This window comes from Coptis chinensis, chromosome 8, assembly GCF_015680905.1.
Source record: "Coptis chinensis isolate HL-2020 chromosome 8, ASM1568090v1, whole genome shotgun sequence".
NCBI lineage: Eukaryota > Viridiplantae > Streptophyta > Magnoliopsida > Ranunculales > Ranunculaceae > Coptis > Coptis chinensis.
The window spans coordinates 25229108-25250735 of record NC_141463.1 but is presented as its reverse complement, the minus strand read 5'-3'; the positions used below and the strand labels follow the sequence as shown (position 1 = coordinate 25250735).

The window sequence follows — 21628 nt, the reverse complement described above, 5'->3', positions numbered from 1 at the left end:
TTATTTAAGTGGAAATTTTATTGATACTGATGAGGAATTTTACAAATAATTAGGACAAGCGTGCAACAAGCTGCGCCGCAAGTCCTTTCTGAATAGCAAATCCTATTATTCTTCTAAAAACAAACTCGTTAGACCCAACTGTCATAACGTTACTGTCCATAACTTTCTGAAGTCTCTTGAGAAGCTCAACAGCCTGTTGTTCCAAGAAACCGAAAGTGTCGAAACTAAATGGAATGAAACAATGCTGGTTAGTCGTGCAAGCTTCCTCATGCTTCTCCATCTTCCCTGTCGATGCTCTTTTAGCTGCTTCTCCCACCTCAAAGACTCCATTCCCAAGCCCTACTAACGGAGAGGCGTCGGTTACATCAACACATGCATGTCTCCCCTCAGACCAACTGTATATGAATACATTCGCAGGCCGAAGTGTCAATCTGCCCTCATTCGGATCAGTAAGAAAGTTAACAGGAGCCTCTTTCTTCACTTGTACCCCAGCCCTCCAAAATGCATCACACAAAATGTCTCTAACATGATCATGTCTGTATTTAAAACCAGGAAAATGTCTACAATGTGCTGCATGGTCCCCAAAAGCATCTAATCTACTTTTTTTTTGCATACTGGGACAAAGACCCCGTCGAGTAAGGAGGAATCATAAGACGGTACGAGAATGGCACGATACTCCACCTGTGACATACGCTGTCCCAGTCCTTCCATTGGAATAACAAGTAGAAAATCTTTTGCATGTTCCGACTGCAAGCATCCAATGACTGCTTTCTGACGAGTTGAGAACTCAAACTCCCTTTCAAAGACTAGCAACAATCTTACTGTAGAAAGCTTCCACCAAAACTTTTTGTGCTTTTGAGGGGACGGTAACATTCACAGCCAGAGAATCAAAGTCAAAATCGGGAAGACAGAGACGCAATGCACTGGTAGCATCACCAAGGATCTCACCCATAGGCACTGGACCACAACTCCTAAGAATGTGGTTCTGAAGCTCTGAAGTCTGAAAATGGGAGGCCACAAAAGCAAAAGCAGAGACATCAGAGGCACAATAGATACCTAACCCACCAAGGCACAATGGAAGCGTCGCTAAACGCCACTGCAAATCACCGAAGCCAGGACCATCAGAAACTATAATGCCCTGCAGAACCATGCGAATGTGCTGATCAAAGGTCTTAGCTGCCTCCCTAAAAAAAAGTGGTGGACAAGTACGAACTGCAAAAACCAACTTGGAGAGCCCAACACAAGCTCGTAAAAGTGCTAACTCACACTGTGGATCCTCCAATGCAGCTAAATGGTCCATCGAAGTCATAGCCTTTTCGACACGCTTATGAGCAAGACTCATGACAAACGAAGAATCAGTGCTAACTGCCCCTCCAAGCAATCTGACCCCATGCGGAGGACAGGATAAATCTGAAGGAAAGAGACTGGGAGTGGAACGACGCGGATCCAGTGATGGCCAAAATATCTCAATCTTGGCCACATTAAGAACCAACCCATAAGAAGGCCCTTCTTCCTGAATGATACGCAGAGCTGCCGCCACTTGTTCTGTATCCCCAACTAGAGTCCCATCATCTAAGTACCAAGCCTGGAGCAATAATTGACAACTTGACTGGATCTATAGAATCAGAGGGTGCAACACCAGTGCAAAGAGAAGGGGACCCAAAGGATCACCTTGCTGAACCCCAGCAGCAGACCATATGTAATCATCCCCTAAGTATAATCTTGCAGGCTGACAATACAAATACTCGACCCAAGGGAAATAAGCGGGCAGCGAATGCGAACCTCTCTCAACATAGTGGTCTGATCCACCATATTAAAGGCATTCTGAAAATCTACTAGCAACATAGAAAGAGATGTATTGTCACCGTTAGCATATATCATGCGATTAACAGCATGCAAAATTGTCTCTGCTCCACCAGGGACACCGACCCCATACTGGAAATCCTATAAATACCCTACCACCCCTTTGGAAACCCCTTTCATTGCAATTTTGGAAACAAGACGTCGCCAAACCATACCCACAGCTATCGAACGAATGCTATTATCCGGCTTAAGAAGTGGAGTGAGCGGAGCACTCGCTATGAATTCTGCTAACGGCTACGGACATTGCCCCTGTAACCACAGATTCACCACCGAAGCTAAGGCATCTAACAAGTTAGACGATATAGCTGCTGCAGCACCACTCATGGCATCTAACAAGTGTTGAGCACAGAGACCATCACGACCACAAGAAGTACCTTTCGGAAACGACTTAATACATGACAATAAGGTGTCTCTCTCTACTAATAAAGGGGGGCTCAAAGAAAAGAACCGTTGGTCTCACAGGGTGGTTGTCGCGTCGGTGTTTCTCCTTTAATGCATGTACCGTCTCGCAGATATTGGGCAACCCCGATGATGATAACACTTGTACCGTTTGCAAAGCAAAATGTCCATCGGCAATTTTCGTAAGCATCGACGACATTTACGATACGAGTGGGAACAGATTTCCTGGTTGACTGGATTGAAGGAGGCTCTATTACAGACTCTAAGAGGCGAAACATCCCACCAGGCTCATTCCATGTCATCAAAGCATGGAGAATCTGTTTTTGCTGAAGGTTTTTTCTAGTACCAGAACGACATTCCTGATGATTCTGTGGTTGAAAAACTTGCAGAGTACAGCGCGGTAGAAGAAGGAGACGAACCCAGGGCATAACTGAACCAGGATCAGCCATAATATCCCAGAGAGCAGATTTCAGTACACCAGAAAAAGCCAAACGACAAACACGTGGTATACATTTCACAGTATGGAAAGGTATACGGAATGCACTATCAAGTAACGTCTCATCAAGATGTGAAACCTCACCAAGCTGATTAGGGGTATCACTGTCACTCCTGTGTGTCGTGAGTGTAAGGTCCGTAGTGTTGGGCTTAGAGGGCGGTTGTGGTATGCCCACAATAACACATGCGGGTTCTCCACTCTCCATCAAAGTAGGCGGTTCTATGGTATCATCTGGATGACGACACGATATCCCAATTGCATGGATGCAAAGACAAATGCCACAAATCCATTTGTCTAATGAATTTAAGGAGTTCTCTAGTGACAAATACAGTTCACAATCATCCTTAATCTCATCTTGTACCCTATCGATACTCAACTGGCAATCCAAATATTGTTTATCGAAATGTGTGAAAATGTAGGGAACAGTAAACCCATTACCGTTCACTCCATTGGTGCATCCATGACGATCCCGAAAAGGACAATTGACACGTTTCTTAGGGGGTGGGGCACAAACCACCGAAGAAATAGCTGAGAGGGCGAGACCTTTCTTCCCTCTCATAGCCAAATCCCGCAGCCAGGTAAACAAATCCCAAACCAAACAAACCCCAAACTATACATATCCCATACCCCAAAAACCCGTCGAATAACAACACACAGAACCCAATACAGACAAATCCCAAAACCAGTCCAACAAACAAATCCAAAACCAAATGCTGTTCCAGCCAACAAAAATTCTAAACACCAACCACCGGTCGATTAATGCTTTGTTGCCATTATTGGCGATGGAGTATGTGACAGTGCTATGGCAAAGATGCTGACGGTGATGAGTGATAGTTCTACGGAAAGCTTTGTTTTGTTGTTTTTTTTTGTGACAGTAATGAGTAATGATGGTGGTGACGGTGGCTGGTGGTAACAGTAACAGTAATGATGGTGGCTGGTGGGGGTTGGGTTTTAATATGTTGGATGAAGAAGTGGTGGCGAGCAAGTGGTGCACGTTGGGAGGGCAGCGTGTGGTGTTGCGGGTCGGGTTTCAATTTGGTGGATGAAGTGGTGGCGAGTGGGTGGTGCACGGGGAGGGCAGCGTGTGGTGCTGCACCGTCGGGTTGGGATTTTGGTTTGGTGGTTGTGGTGATAGTGAGGTGAAGGACTGGTGGTGGCGGTGAGGTGCCAGCGATCGGGAAGAAGGGTTTAAAACCGGTGGAGATGGTGGATTGGGTTTTGGATAAGTGGAGATGGTGGAGGATTGGTGGTGGCGGTGGCGGTGGCGGTGGCAGCACCAAGTTAGTGTTGGTGGAAGGAGACGGCGGTGGAGTGGAGTGAGGTGCGGCACAAGAGGTGCGGCGTGGAGAAGAAAACGTGAACAACGGCGTGGCAGCACCAAGTTTTTTTTTTTTGTTTTGTTTTTTTTTTGGGTTCGTTTGTTCAAGAATTAAGAGTGAAAGAAAGGAAAGAGAGTTTAGGGGTTTGTTATGGGTTATTATAATTATACAAATTCATCGGTTATGCTTTGGGCCTTTGACTATTTGTTTTAGTCTCATAAACTCATCAAACATTCAAAGACACATTTGTCCATCTTTAATGGTTTTAGACTCAAAATAAATAATAAATGATAATTTTGTAAGGGCAAAAAGAGAAGCTAAGCAAAAAAAAATGTTGGCTTATTGGAATATTTTTTATTAGTTTTTTTTTTTCATACTATTTTTATTTATTTATTATAATCTCACTATAGTTGTGAAAATTTTGGGGTACGGTAGTGGAAGTTTGTAAAAAATGTGTATGTGTGTGGGGCAAGTCCTTATAGTTTGAAGATTTTTCAAGGCAATTAGTTATGTAGTAGTGGAGTTTTTCTAATCTCAATGGATGCGACCGGCCCACACGTGCCCCCCCTATATACATCTATGGCGGTGATTTCTTCTTCCCTTTTCCCTTTAGTTCATAGCCATTTCTTTTTCCTTAGTTCCCTTTCTTGATTTCTTCGGTTTCTTTTCCTCAATTCTTTGTTTCTTCTTATTTTACCTCATCTACATCATCATCCATCATCTTATTGTCTCCACTTCCCTCCATTTATTGGAAATGAGGTTTGGGGCATTTTCGATTTCAAACAGTTCAGTCTCTTTCGCAGAAGGGAGTGACTGAACACAAGGAGTTTCTTATGTGTCGTGCTATATCATTCATCTTCGACGTGTGATTAGAATTTTCCAGAAAGGGAGCATGGGAGAGGGTTCGAAAGAAAATGGCAGTGGCTCCTCATCTCCTCAACTTGGAGAGAAGTCAACTTCTTAGCAGATGCATGCGCTAGAATGGGGGCGTCTCTTCTTAAAGGCTTCAAGTAATGGTGGAACTATAGAGCAGATTTCATATCAAAGCTCGAAGACCAAAACACAACCTATTTTAGATTCGCACCTTAACAATGTAATGAGGAGACTTGCACAATAGTGCCTCCAGTTCTAATGATTCTTTCATTGTAACCGTTTCTTTTGCTTAATATAAATTATCCTTTGCAAAAAAAAAAAAATCCAGATCTGAAGCGAAATCTCTAAAGCCTCTGTCTTTGTTTCAACCTAGAATGCCCATTTTATGGCAAATGTGTTAACGAAACCCAAATATTAAGCTATTGCAACTTTAAAATTTGGATATATGCTACTGTTTATTAAGCATAAGTATTTGAAGTTGTTTATCGAAAGTATTTAGTTTAACGAAAAAAAAAACAAGTATTTGAAGTTGTTTATTATTGCAATTGTGTTTGTCTAACCTCCTAAGGTTGGTAGAGTTGTTTAACTATGATGATTCAGTTGTAAAAGAAAGAGTTGAGCAAGTAATTCACTACTACAGAATGACACTTATACCACTGTTTTTAAGTGTGGTATAAATATATTTACCACTGTTATACAACCGTGACAATAGGTGGTGTGGTATATAATAATAGCAAAACTGTGGTATATATGTTTTAACGGATACCCACGGTTTTCAAAGAACCGTGGTTTTGTATGCCCATTATATACCACGATTGTCAACAGAACCGTGGCATATAAGCTATTGAAACCGTGGTTTATGTTAGTGTATGTGTTATAATACCGTGGTATATAGTTATACTAAACACTACGGTTTATGCCAAACCGTGGTATATATATATATATATATATATATATATATATATATATATATATTTTAATAATAATGCTAGTAAACAGTCTTCCACTTAAAACCGAACTGCATAACAAAATTTACACATACCTGCCTACATACAACATTTCCATCTTCCCAACAAATTTCAAAATGTACAATAAACTATCAAACATTGCAAAAAAAGATAATAATAATAAAAAAAAAACTTCCATTAATTTTTTGAGTGCACTAAGAAAACAAACTTCAAATTCCTTTTCATAAATTAAACTGGAGGGGTCCGAACATAGCTAAAACTCATCTTCATTTAAACCCATTTGAAACACCCCATTTTCCTGGATGAACTAAATAATATCGAGTCGAACAGCGTCAAGTTCATCTTGCGTGTATGTCTCCTTCAGTTCTAAATTTGTTATCTGGATGAGTCAAAGCACAACACTAACAGATTGATTGACCGCATCTTTCTCAGTCTTACACCTGCAGAGTGGAATGCATTAAACAATCAGCTACTACCTAATTCTAAATTGTTATTGTAATCGAGGGAACTGGGACGGAACCAAAAAGATTTAGGAATAAATATTTCGAAAAGAACACATACTTAGAAAGCGCAAAACATACAAAACTATGGCTCGGTCGGGCACAATCACGAACATGATGTGATATTGATGGTAAATCCAGAGGTTGATCTTGAACGGAAGTTTAGCTTGACTTTGATTGGAAAAGTAAAAAGATTTCTTTGAAATCTCAATGTATTTTTTTTCAGTCGGCCAATATTTTTACGCCGCCATAACTTCATCCGCCATATTCATGGCGAGTTTATCGAGGATGGAGAAGTATATATTTTCACCACGTGGCATGAAATTTGTGTGTATGCTTTATTGGAGCATTTTAAGAAAATTTAGAAGCGGGGGTTTTCCTTTTTCAGAAACACGAGCGACAAAAGACCATAAGTTTTGTCCTCGGCTTACCAAACGCAGCCCTTACATATCATATATAAGTTAGTAGAGATTCGTCTATGAGTTTGAGAGAACAACACGTAACATTCAACTTTGCTAGAGGCAGACATTTTCCCTTGACAAAACCTCAGATAATCATGGAGTCATGGAGAAATGACAGAGTAACTTAGTTGTAGAGACCCAGAGGACAAATAGAGAAGAACGGACACATACCTATCAGACCGCTGCGACCGTGATGCATAGTTGTGGTTGCTGCAGTTTGTGCACATCCAATCTCCATCACGCCATTGCTTTGCTCTAACACAGAGAAAAGATGCATCACAAAATCAAAATTTTGAAATATACATGACCAGACACAGATTTAGAAATTAAACATAAAATACCTATCACACTTCTTCTATATGAGTCTACAAACAATACAATTGTGTAAAACTTTAACAAATTGGGAAGGCTGCATAATGGAAATTGTTTCATGCACTGCAACACTAGAGCCTAGATAATTCAAATGATTGAACGATTATTTTTTAGCCAGTTCTGCCGCACATGTAATAATCAAGCAAGAGATTTAGCTATCAGTAATGTGGTAAGACTATTGATTATTGACAACATTTAGATCCTCTACAGCTAACTTCTTAAGACTCGCGTGTACTTATTCCTTCACATTTGATTGATTTTCTTCTCCATAATTATGGTGTTGTTTGTGGAACTATGGTGCTGATAATTGGTAATCCAAGTTAACATAAAGCCAAAAAGTTTCATTGGCGGAGTTTAGAGCAGTGAGCTAGTGACTCCTTTACAATACTAAAAGGTGCGAAGTTCTCATATAAGCAAGTGACAAACTAACAACAATTTCAAATAACCTAAGCCCACCTTCCCCGTAAAAGAGAACCATCCGAAAATATAGCATTTATCCCTAAAACATAAACCTGTACATATAGTAGCCTTCCAGATGGCTTATTTGGGCGATTGAAGTTCATGATTGCTCCCAGAAAGCCTCACTGCAGACTCACGAGTCATATCCATTCTACTAATGATGTCACCACCTTTTACTATAGCCATTGAATTTGAATAAACTTAATGCAATTAGATATAAAAGCAGTAAGATAGATGAGCATAACTTTCTGTGGCTCCCACAAACTTAAAAGTTAAAGTATTGATCGAGTTAAAATCTTTATAATTACTCTTTGGATAGCACGTCCAATAAATTGGTGGCAGAAAATAAAAAGTGAAAAAAGAGATTCCTAAATGTTTGTTTCTTTTACTGTGTTGATTGGTAAAAAATGAGTGAAAAGCCAAAAACAAAGAAACAGAAAACCAGTATTACCCTTTTCCAAGAAGTGTAGGCACCGGTGTGTGGCTGTGGTAACTGCACTTGACCTTGTGAGTTCAAGGTGTTATGGAGCTTCCATTGCGGTATGGGTAAGGTCCGGATAATACGATCATTGCGGGGCCTTAATATGCTCATAGCCCGGTATGAAGGCTGTTTTTCTTTGGAGGAAGTAAGCGATTGTCATGTTTTGGGATGTGGGAACCCATATCCTAAGCTGCTAGTGTCTTACATATGCAGCTCCATCGACAATTGGCTCTGATTCAGTCTACAACAATTGAATATAGAACATGTAAGAGCAAACAAAAAACATACAAAAATTGAGGGAAAATAAATGATTTACGGCGAATGGATTAAGGTTCCCAACTGCACAATTGGGAGAGAAGCGATAACAGTTCACTCTAGCTCCCAATCTGATTGCTTGAGTCGCTCAATGAATCATGTGAGTTAAGCGTGCACTCTATCTCGAATCGATCGTTCGATTAAGCTCTGCGAAAATAACGGATTGGATTTAATCAATACTCTTTTCTCGGCCTCCATCAAAGCCGTATCGGTTTGGATAATGGGGCAAGCAAGTCTTCATAAGAATCCTCCATGGCGAGGTATCCATTAGCAAAGGAGGCGAGAAGACTTGGTCCGAGCTTCATTCATACCATAAACTGATCCCTCGGCAAGCCGAAGCTGCATATTTTGAACCCCCTTCTTGAACGAAATCCATTATCCGGGCTTGTGTACTTGGGGAGTGAATCCATGTCGATCAACATACTCCTATTTCATCATAGTTTCCCAGCGGAGGACCATCGAAAGCACCGCTCGAAGTAGCGGTATCATCGAGAGGAGAAAGAGTCGCTTGCTCTTAATTCCAAGCACCTTGGTGGGGATTCGGCACCGGATAATCCAGTCCCCAAAAAGGTACAAAGAAATGTTTGAGCCATCATAGGAATGATTGTCTCTTGATGAATCCATGTCGCAAGAAGGCTGCAGTTGAGAGCGACTTCGGACTGATCTCCTCAAGTTATGGACATAAGAGCTATCACTCCCTTGTAGATTATCAACATTATTATTTGATATAGGCAGGTCAACAGACTTTCCTTCAGCCACACTCTCAACCGGATTGACTTGTAAAATTGCAGTGTGTCGCTTTTGAGTGTTTGAACCTTTTCCAGAAGAGTTAGGAGTTAAACTGAATAATTGCGGGAGCTTCAACGCAGGAGAAGCTGAAACCTTCTCAAGCTGGACAGTTGACAATTTTGAAGTCACCTCAGAGACCTCGTCAATGCCAGTTTCCGCCATCCGCCCACTACTTTGAGCCTGTATAGGCGAAGTAGATCTTCCCTGGTATTTGGCCATGGGAGGAAGAGTGGAGGATATAGTGTTTACTTCTGCAGTAAGCTCTGATATTGATTTCTCTAATCTTTGGAGCGAGAATCCTTCATTGATTAATTAGCACCTGTATGCTAGCTAAATGTTGTCGATGTTCGCAAAGGAATTTGAAGCTAGAGACTTGGCATGGCCGCTAGTACCCGGCGTCATGTGCACGTCGTAGAAGCTTTGGCCCCTCTCCATTATTAGCCGCCGCCCGCCTGCGGTGACTGTTTATGAATACGTTGTAAAAGCGTGTCCAAATACCGAGAACTTCGGCTATGTCAAGCGTGGGATGGACTCTTCCACTTCGATCATCCACTTTCGAGAAAGAATATCATCACTTACTTGCAAATGAGTTGTATCTGAACTATGATGTTTTTCTCTATTTGCATTGATAAATGAACTATCTGTTGACTCTCTATCATCGACTTGTGTTGAAGCCATATTACCGGTCTGTATAGATAATACATCGTATAAGGAATCTAAGAGCTTTGATCCATAGCTGAAAGCAACGCCGACCCGGAGATCCGATATCTATGTTCACGATGAGCTATCAAATCTTCAATAGGACACGAAGCTAAAACTTCATGTTGACTTTTTCGAGCTAACAAGGACTCCAAGCGAAGTCAGCCTTTGGAAACCAAATGTGAATTTGACACGAGGAGCTGGATACACGATCATCCCATAGCTCACCATCCATCTTTGCTTTGTTTAAGTAAGTCTTGAAGCTTTTCTAGCTCTTGTTGCAAGTAGGCCTTACGACAAAGACCACGAAACTCATTTGTCATTTTCGCGTGAGCCAAGTTTGACCACATAGCTTGTCTTCTTACGGTTTGTGTCTGCATTTTTAAGAAACTTTCTCCTTTCAAGTGCTATCGGCCTTGGTCACGAGGCGGTTTTATGCCGTTAAGTGAAAGATTATCAAACCTCGTAATTAGAGAATGATATGTCAAGTAGCTTCTAAATTTGCGGTACCAATGGAGCTATCAATATTACTCGGATTGTCTCCAATCTATATTTGTGAAAAGAAAATGTCACAACACATTATTGCTTGATGCGTGTCTCCACATAACCCCACACTATGCACAATGATCCAACTTCCATCACAAATATTTGGCGTAAAATCCCAATTAGAATTCTATTCACTCCATCAAACGACTATTCTAAGTTGTAGAATTTAAGTTTAAATCTTCCGTCACAAATACCCCTTGAATCTTGACTACCAAACTTGAGGAGGAAACCAATAAGATTCACTCCACTAAAATTATGCTAACTCTAATGTGTCTTTGAAAAACAAACATGAGCGAAACATAAGAGTCTTTGAATTGCCATCGGTTTTCGTGAATCGACAACTACTAGGCGAACACGCAATGAGCACTCGATCAAGTTCTCACAAGTCGGTTGTCACCCAAAGGATCCCTCGTTGGTCATTTAACTATTCAATCAACGAACCGGTGTTAGGGCAGTGAAGAATCGGCATTTGTTGAGATTGCGATAATTCCGTGAAAAACAAATCACTTCGAGTTATCTCGTGAAGATAAAATTACCCGGACAAGAATATTATAAAACAAAGCGAGAATGAATTTCAAGTATCCTCAACCACGATAGGAACCAATGCATACATCCAAAATCCGGATATGATGGAAGAAGCAAACCCGACACACGGAGAATAACTTTCAACCAAGAAAACACTAGAGTAGAATGTTCTCCATGTTCGGACATACATTAAAACCACACTCCAATAGCACAAACTTGAAACCACGGTTTTCAATAATTAAGATCCATTAAGTATCTCAATTGCTTGAAGAAGCTTATCAATTTATCCATCTATAAAGAATTTGAGAAAGGGCCAAATAGATCTATAAATTGCATCGGCGTCACACACGATATGAATCTTGAGAGATTCCTCTTTTTGATTATTTTAATGCCCATCTTCCGGTTTTGAAGAAGTTAATCTCTACACAATCTCATTCTTGGAGCATATATCTTAAAGATTTAATCCCGAAGCATTCAATTTCAAAGATACAAGATGAATAGGATAAAAAGAGTTCCATGCATAATCAAATCTTGGCATCCATGTGAACGTTGGCAGGCGAAACTTTCGAGTAGACTTCCAGCTTCTCCACTAAATCAGCCTCCAAACGAGCTTTCTAACACTTTAGGATCCACCGTAACTTCTCAGATGTGCAATGAGGTGCACGTCCTAAAAAAACATTCTTTTAGAGTAACTGCAATCTAACTCACCTTAGTAATAAGATCCCGAAGCTCTGCCACTTCCATAGGGATCTCTCACGCGACGACCAGAATAGATAGATGAATATGAACCAGTACCCACCTGAACACACACACACAGTTAGATGACACTAAGTAGTACTATATTATATTTTTCAGGTGCAAGAAAATGCAACAATAATTACATCATCGGTTCCTGTTGAGGTGTAATCCCTGGATGAGTAATCCCTCTAGAATCTGGAATATGCTCCTCCCATATCAGCTCTTTTCCCTTCATGTGAAAATTGGAATTGAGCCAAACTCGCATAATAAACCTTCTTGAAAGAACCAAAAGAATGTTGTATGTTCATACCTCGGCTATAAGCGGTTGGCGTGTGAGTATCATATACTCACGAGAATGGCCAGTGAGAACTCCTACTACCTCTCTCATATCCTAGGTGAGTACCCCATCCCACTCTGTCATATTTTAATATAAATCAACAACCAAGAAGAATAAGAAGGTAAAGAAAATAAAATGGCAAGACAAAATTTCATTGTGTCCAAGTAACAAATAAACCTAAACCTTTGGTAGACTCGCTTCCATAAGCCCCGTCATTGTATGGCATGTCGTCATTACTCACTCCGTAATCAAAAGCGAGGCCCTAGACTGTCATTTGTAGATTCGGGAAAAGCAGACTGATACTCTTCCTAAAAATCCAGAAGTAGGTGAGTAACAATAGTAGAAATATACAAAGACTTCAAAAGAACCTCATTCAGAAATCACAAATCATTCAATTATATATTAAGGTAAGGATGAATAATGTGTCACCTGAGCAGATCCAATCACCAATGCGAGGTAGCCATTTCGAATCAACAGGGGTTTTGTTGTCGACTAGAATTCGAGGTTGCTTACAACGGTTGCAAAAGGATCTGAACGCGTAGTTTTTGTTTGTGCAGCTTCCACACTCCCAATCCCCTTCTCTCCCTTCACCCATCTCTCTCTCTCTTCTTTGCAATTTGAGGTAACGCAATTTGGAGAGAGTCGTAGAACTGTAGAAGTTGTGGGGAGAGACCGAGAGAATAGCGGCAATCCAATTTGAATGAGTTTCGTAATGTGTATTTTTTTTTTCGGCGTATTTGACTATTTGGCATAAAGTCATAAACCATGGTAGAAAGTGGAAAATTTATATACCACTATTTATGTTTAAGGTAGTGGAGATGTGGAGTACTCTCATGCTGAAAAAAAAAACTAACCATGGTATATAGCCCAACTTATCCCACGGTTTTCATGTAACTGTGGCATATACTAGTAAACCAATGACCAAAGAAATTTCCGCCGTAGTATATAAGTATTTCCCATGGTTTTTGGAAGAAATGTGGTATAAACGTTCTTATTGACCGTGGTATATGTGTCATTCTGTAGATGTAAAAGTTTCAAAATAAACTTCAATCTTCAAAGTATCTTTTTCATTCAGCTGCAGAATCTCATTTGATTCATTTGTCGACGTCATATACATATATTCGATGGATCCAAAGCATAATTTGGAGAATTGCAGCAGTGACCTCAGTAAAAAAAGACTTTCAAGCAGATCAAGTTTCCAAGACATTGTGTCTTGATCAATAAGATCAGACACATAGGATATGTTAACATAAGAAGGTCTAGGGCCAACAGATTTAGTTATGCTAATAGTTTGCACATGAACATATATAATAATTATGACCTCGATCTTCTCACTTCTTCCAGATAAAGATTAAGCACAACCTCTCTTGAGTATTCATTTGTCACACCATATTTGATCAAAAATAGCGAAACAAGTATTTTTTAAGTTTTTTTTTTTAGTTGTTATATCTATCTATGTATCATGAGATTTTTATAATGTGGCTATACCTTGATAACCTTGATTGACTCTATGGAGTTTAATTTAGTATAAGCATGTTTATGAAGCTAATGCGAGTAGAAACGTTTCATTTGAGCTCATGGACGGCATTCCCCACTTCTGATCTTGGGGCCTAAACCAAAGTTAAAATTGAAGCTTGGGCTGTACGTAGCATGCAAACTCACCTTTTAATTTATTGTCTGAATTCTTTTAGGAAAATGATTTCCTAAAGGAAGTTGTAGTAGAAAATAATCTGCCTAATTATATCAGTCCCAACTCGTTGCCTGTCTTTTGTTCTTTTTCTTGTGAACTATGGAGGCTGACTTAGATAGGTAGTAACTTACTGAAGTTTGTAGAGCACTTCGCTTACGGGTATAAAAATAGGATTCAGAATCATTGTGGTATTTTCTAAGATCAGAGTAAGAGTCTGATAATCTCCTGCCTCAAATCGCGGAATACTTTGTACAAATGACGCGTCCTCCATGTTTGGATCATCTTCCTCCCCCTCCATCTTCTGGTAGAAGAAGACAGGTTGACTGGTCCGAGCTTCCGGACCATATTCTACATTTCGTTGCAGATAAGTTAATTGACATCAAGCATGTAATCTATTTTGGTGCTGTTTGTAAGCAATGGCATAATTCTGTAACTGAATTTGAAGTTCGATTACACCATCAAGTTCCTCTGCTTATGCTTCCTAGCCAAGCTAACAGTGATGGACCAACACGAAGTTTGTACAGCGTCTCTGAGAAGAGACAATACCATTCGGAATTACCAGTCCCTAAAAATAGATTCATAATTACTTCTAGCCATGGCTGATTGGTGACGTGTTACGAAAACAATCCTTTCTTATTATTAAATAATGAGATTCATCTGCCTTCTTTAACTACACTGGATATTCCTTATTTGCTTGAACAACCCCAATATGTCAATGTCAATAAGGCAATATCTTCAGCGAACCCAATCTCAAATTCTAATATTTTTGTCATGGCAATTTATTGCGACATGAGGAGGATAGCCTTCTGTAAGATGGGTGACAGAGTTTGGACCAAATTAGACTTGGATTACACTTGCATTGAAGATGTTATTTGGTTTGGAAATCAGTTTTACTTTGTTGATTGCCTTACAAACGTCTTTTCTTGTGATGTAAGTCATCCCAATGGTCCCAACCTTTCAAGGGTCGCACCTCCCCCTTTTGATGGCGATGGTGTTGACATCACCGTCGATGGTGCTGATGGCTTGTACCTTGTCGAATCATCTGGGGACTTGTTACTGATTATAAGGGATAGGTTGGTTTCAAGTGATGGTGGTAATGGCGTTGGTTATGATACTGATGATGATGATCATCGTGGTGATGATTACGATGACGATGATGGTGATGGTGATCATGGTGATGATTATGATTATGACGACGATGATGATAGTGACTATGATGATGGTGATGGTTATTCTGATGATGATGGTGGTGATGCTGATGAGTATGATGATAACGCTGATGACAATGGTGACGATAACAAGGGTCATGTCAATGAAAATGTTGATAAAATTGATAACGGTCAATTTAGCTATGTTACTCGTGGATTCCTCGCCTACAAGTTGGACCCTGTTGAGCTTAAGTGGGTTGAGTTTAAAACCCTTTGTGGTCGTGCAATTTTCCTTGGGGATAATTCTTCTTTCTCTGTATCAGCTACAGACTTCCAAGGATGCAAGCCGGATTGCATTTATGTCACCAATGATTACCATGAAGGCTATTTAGGTATGGAAGAACATGGAGTTGGTCCTCATGACATTGGTGTTTTCAACTTGGAAGACGGGGCCTATGAACCATACTGCCCAGTGGAGTCCGACATGATCCTGCCTCGTCCAATTTGGATTGAGCCGACACCTCGACTTTGTTGATGAAGTATCTCGTCATTTAGTTCCTAAAGTGTAGTTGCCGAGGGAAGTCTTTAGTCGCATCCTTGCATATGGAGTGCTGAATATCTGTTGTCTCTTGTTGGTTTGGAGTGTTTAATGTATGTTGTCTCTTGTTGGTTATGGACGTAGAGTCGAAAGATTTTACATTAGCTCCTTAACAATTTGGTGTAAAATATACAATGTGATTCCTTTGTCTATAGTTGTCCAGAGTTTCTCAGCATGTTGCAATATATCACTCTGTTAGATGAAATTGACTGACTTGCAGATTCACTTCTTTTTTTGTTCCAATTCGAATATAAGTTTTACGAAATTAGGAACTCTATGTACAATTTTATGATACCATGCAAGTTTTTGAGGTGTAAAGTAAAGGATTATGTTTCGACCAAATATGATCAAAACACCAAGTGGTGACGAAAGAGATTAATAACGTAAACAAATAGTGAGAAAAGTGATGGTGATTGAGTGAATAATGAGACTGTACCTTTCAGTTGCCTACGTACCCAAATTATCGATGGAATCAAGTCTCAAGAACGTAGTTCTGTATGAAAAATAGTTTGATATTTATCATCACATTGAACTTCATAAATCCAAAACATTCACTAAAGAGGAACTTATGGCGAGATAGGATGCGGTGAAGAGTGTATTGGGCGTAGATGACTTATATATTAAATCTAATAAATGCAATAGAAACTCAAAATGAAAAGTATAGTCCAAACCTGAATGCTTACACGTACATCAGTTCATATATAGACATCTAATGAGTCGGTTATACAATCTGCCACAATTCCATAGATGCTGGTGAGAAACAGTTAGTATGCTAGCAGTCTAGAGTTTCATAGCTTAAGGAATTTTCATTTTTCGGTTATGACTTAATTCTAATAGGAACTTTTGTCAAAGCTTCCAACACCGAGTTCAATCAACTATACCCCACTACTGCTTTGTTTCAAAAGTATGAACTTATTGTTGTTAACTCTTTTAGCTGAAGTAGCGGTGAACAAAGGTATTACCAATATCACCACTGTTACCATACAGGCTGTGCGCCTGTGCCTGTTGGAAACAATTCATGTACATTTCGCTAGAATAAGGAACAATAATCAACTTGAAAAAGTAGTTGCTAAGTAGTTGGTAGCCTAATAGGTGTTTCCCTCACAGGAAGCAACGATCCAGTTTTGAAATCGCATAATGAATTTCACTGAATCAGCATCGCTTTTGGTAGAGTTTTTATTGGTGGAAGTGAGGAACCACACACCAACTACATTCTAGTTTATATTTACATAAAAAAGGTTTCACAGGTAAACAAGCTCACGCGTATGACCATAAAGTATGACCAACCATCCATGGGTAGAACTTAAGATGGACCTATTCTTAGGGACTGGTAATTCCCACTGGAAATGCTTCTTCTCGATAGCATTGTATAAACTTTGTGTTGGTCCACCAGGGTCGACTTGGCTAGGAAGCATAAGCAAAGGAACTTGGTGGTGAATTGAAATTGAAACACTAAGTTCATCATAAACAAAACGATGCCACTGCTTACAAACAGCAGCAAAGTGGATTACATCTTTAAGAGTCTGAATTTGTTCACCAGCACATTTGCTGGTGAAATCTACCAGCGCTACTTAGAGTCCACGTGTATTACCAAACCTCTTCTATTTTCTTTTTTCTTTTTTCTTTTTGAGAGAAATGAATTAAAATAAAATAAGTATATCAAAAAAAAATCAAAAAGGAAATAACGATTATTCACATTTTGTATAGTTCTTCTCCCACTTTTTTCAAAAACAAGTTTACATTTGAGCATGCGATATTCCATTGAATGACATTTTTCATGCTGATCATTTTGGTAGCTCATTTGTCAAATTTGGGGTCGAAATGAATCGGGAATCTGCGTTTTAAGTAATTCGAGAAATCCGGGACATGACGAACATTAAGCATTGGGCCTAATGATCGAGTCCAACGGACTGATCCACAAATACAACCAACTTAACATTAAGCATTAGGCCCAATGGCTTTATTTTCAAGACGCCTCCATCCAAACGGTCATATCTCTCCCTACTCCCTATAAGAGCATTCCCAATGCAGGTGAAAATAGGGGGTTTGTGAAAATAGTCACCTCCATTTTGTGGAAAACCAGTGCCCAATGCACAGGTGAATAACTTGTGACTATTTTGCCAAGTTGAAACCAAGGTAAAACCTTCAACCGAGATAGTGGCTGACTTGTGAACTTCGGACGGGATGTTGGATTCCGTCTCGTGTGTTTTTTTAAAAAAAAATAGTTTTTTTTCGGACGGAATGTTTCATTCCGTCTCGCGTGTTTTTTCGGTTTTTTTTTTAACTTCAGACAAAATACCAGATGGGATGTTACATTTCGTCTCGATCAAAAAGCCTCCAGACGGAATCCAACATCCGGTCCGAGATTTTTCAGTTTCACCTTGCTTTTCACCAAAACGGTGAAAAAAGGGGGAATAACTGCCTACGTGGAGGTGATAAGGGGGGGGAATAAATCCACTTGCATTGGGAATGCTCTAAATATCAACCCCCTCACTCATCCCATTCTCTATCTCTCCACAAATTAATTCTTCCATACTCTACTCTTTTATCACATAATGAATCCGATCGAAAAATTTGAAAAGCAGCAACGTGATGATGCATTTAAGGTCTTCATGATAACGGTGTTTATCATTGTCAAACTGTTAGTTATGCATAACATCCTTCAACATATCTAGATCTATGTAACGTACATCTTTCCTTTTCTTTAATGTTTTTGTACATTAGCGTGGTGTATTAAATAATTATAACACATTTGTAAGGTTTACGTATTAAATGGAGAAATTGCCAATGTTATATTTGTATGTATTATTTGTATTTTTACTTCTTAAAAAAAATAAAAAAGGAAACCCATAAACAAAACAAGCTCGAATCATTATGATCAAATCAAGTCGCGCACGCTACTTAGGTATGCCTAACCAATGTCACGACGCGCCTGGCAGAAGCTCTAACTAGCTTCCATTATTGAGGTTTGCTACATCAATTAAGAATTTACGTGTAGGTCTAACTACCCTGTGGCCATTTCCTCCATATGTTCTAGCTCTTTACATGCCTCGATAACAGTCTTAGGGACGTGACATTAAATGCCCTATTTAACAACTTAAGATAGAAAATACATGTTGGTCTAACTGCCCTATGAAACCTTCCTCCGTATTATCTATTATTTCTGAACACCTCTTAATCGTCTCGAGAATCTGACATTAAAAGACCTACCCGGGAATTTCTTATTTGAACGTACTACCACATAAATGTGATGCGACCAGAGCACATGTTTTATCTGTGTTTTTCCTACATATTAATTCCGGATCTAATGCACTTGTCATCCTGATCCGTAAATGTTCATATCTTGGCTATAAATCTCTTTCTTTCAACAATCTTCATCTCACTCATTCTTCATTATTCTTTCCTCACTTATACTTTCAAATGGATCAACCAAGAAAAATAGTGTCCGAGAAAAAAAAAATTGATTTTTTTTCATGAAGGCCTATTTTCCCCACATTTTGACACTGAAATTGTACGTCGAGGATGGATACCTCTACTATATCATTATACAGTTGCTTATTCCAGGGAATTGATGATGATGTTCTACCAATTTACCGAACCTAACAATGGTAAATTCTATTTCCATGCCCATGGACAATGTTTTGAATTGACTCCAGAAATCATCTCCGAAATCCTTCAAATTCCTATGGAGAACCCTGAGGTGCATAGTCAGGAATCATAATTTTATACCATCAAGCAACTAATGCAGGCCACTGTATCTCATGGCGAACTCGGAAACAGAAACCAAGTTGTTCTTCAGCTCTCCTTGCAACATAATCAACGATCCGTTCTCCACTGGTTAGGACACAATGTGGCTGGAACATCAAAAACATCTAAAGTGACCAAACCTCTTCTCTAGATACTCTGGGTGATACAGACTCAAAAGGATGACTTTTGTATATTCCAATTTCTTTGGAACTCGATCACAAGGACCAAAGAACGGTTTGCCCCTTTGCCTACCCTAGTCACGTGAATTATGTTGCATTGGGGTTATCAAGCTATTTATCTAGAAATACCTCTTCAAATAGCTCGCCTTACTGCAATTCACGCAAAGTGCGCTGCTGGTTTTTGGACTCAAGATACTCCAATAAACCTGACAAAGGAACAAGAAAACCACAACACATACTCTGAACATTTCTTTGATGAAAATGTCATACATAACATCTTTAATCTTATGGAAGGCATTCAATTTCTTCACCAAGGCCTGCGAGCCCTGTATGTCCGTCAGGAGGTCATTGTTACAAGTCTGCTGGAATTATAGGAAGCTCAGGCAATACACAAAGTGGCACAGGAAGAATTCTTGCAAAACCACTCACAGTTTTTGGAAAATCACACTCTCCTAATGAAGAACCAAAGCGATTCAACTTTTATGCCAATATGGAAGTTTGGCTGCATACTTTTATGCCAATATGGAAGACACGAATATTCAACCATGCACACGGTTTCTTCCTAGACGGGTTCATAATCACAGTTGGGGACACATAACATATTTTCTCTGAGCCAACGATTGCCCTAACTTTCGATCTGCCTTATCACCAGCCAGCAACAACTTGGTCATACATTAGCCAGAATTTGTACCGTTCATTTTCATGGCCTCATTTTCACTGGACATATGGTGATGGTCTAGCACGGATAGACAAACGAGCTACACCTGGCAGATGGCCATAAACCACCATTCCCTTAGCAAGCATGACCATGAACGTGGGAAATGCGATGTTGTTTGTACTTCTAAACATCATGGGAAATTGGCATTTTTCTACTGCCAATGACACTGCATGTGTAGTTTTCCATGCGCTTGCTCAAGGTCTAAGCGGTTAAAATCGATTTTTGAAACTAATCGGCCGAGGGAGCGATATGGCGATTAATCGGTGATTTAATCAGTTATATCGGATGTATATATTTGACACTTTCAAAATATATAATAATATAATCATACAAGATATTTCTAAATAGTTATCCGAGATGCAACAAAAATATCAAATTCTCATAATCATATAATCAACTCAATTTTAGAGTACTACTGAGATGCCAAACACAACAATTATGTTAAATATTTAAAGGAATAAGAGAGAGTACAATAATTTGTATATTTAACATTAGTTAACGAAGAAAATAAGTAAACTCTTAGTTTTGTGTGTTTATTAATTAGGTTTCATTATTATTAATACGGTTTAAAAATCCAATTTGTTAATTTTATGAATGTTTTTGGATGGAGAACTGATATTTTCAATAAATATTTTTCTTGGTTTAGTAAGAAATCGGTCAGCTCGGCCGATTAATCGGTCAATTCGGTGATTAAATTGGTTAAGTGAGAAAAGTCAAACACAACAATTATGTTAAATATTTAAAGGAATAAGGAGAGAGAGAGAGAGAGAGAGAGAGAGAGAGAGAGAGAGAGAGAGTACAATAATTTGTATATTTAACATTCGTTAAAAGAAGAAAATAAGTAAACTCTTAGTTTTGTGTGTTTATTAATTAGGTTTCATTATTATTAATACGGTTTAAAAATCCAATTTGTTAATTTTATGAATGTTTTTGGATGGAGAACTGATATTTTCAATAAATATTTTTCTTGGTTTAGTAAGAAATCGGTCAGCTCGGCCGATTAATCGGTCAATTCGGTGATTAAATTGGTTAAGTGAGAAAAGTCAAACACAACAATTATGTTAAATATTTAAAGGAATAAGGAGAGAGAGAGAGAGAGAGAGAGAGAGAGAGAGAGAGAGAGAGTACAATAATTTGTATATTTAACATTCGTTAAAAGAAGAAAATAAGTAAACTCTTAGTTTTGTGTGTTTATTAATTAGGTTTCATTATTATTAATACGGTTTAAAAATCCAATTTGTTAATTTTATGAATGTTTTTGGATGGGGAACTGATATTTTCAATAAATATTTTTCTTGGTTTAGTAAGAAATCGGTCAGCTCGGCCGATTAATCGGTCAATTCGGTGATTAAATCGGTTAAGTGAGAAAAGTTTAAAAATCGATAAAAACTAATCGGGTTACAAGCGA

The 21628-nt window shown here is 39.0% G+C and overlaps 2 pseudogenes; both read right to left on the bottom strand.

The window, feature by feature from the left end:
* Positions 1-799: 799 nt before the first annotated feature.
* Positions 800-3317, bottom strand: LOC147480747 (uncharacterized; annotated as a pseudogene).
* A 5703-nt stretch (positions 3318-9020) lies between these two features.
* LOC147480746 (AUGMIN subunit 6 pseudogene) lies at positions 9021-10633 on the bottom strand (annotated as a pseudogene).
* Between the last annotated feature and the right edge of the window lie 10995 nt (positions 10634-21628).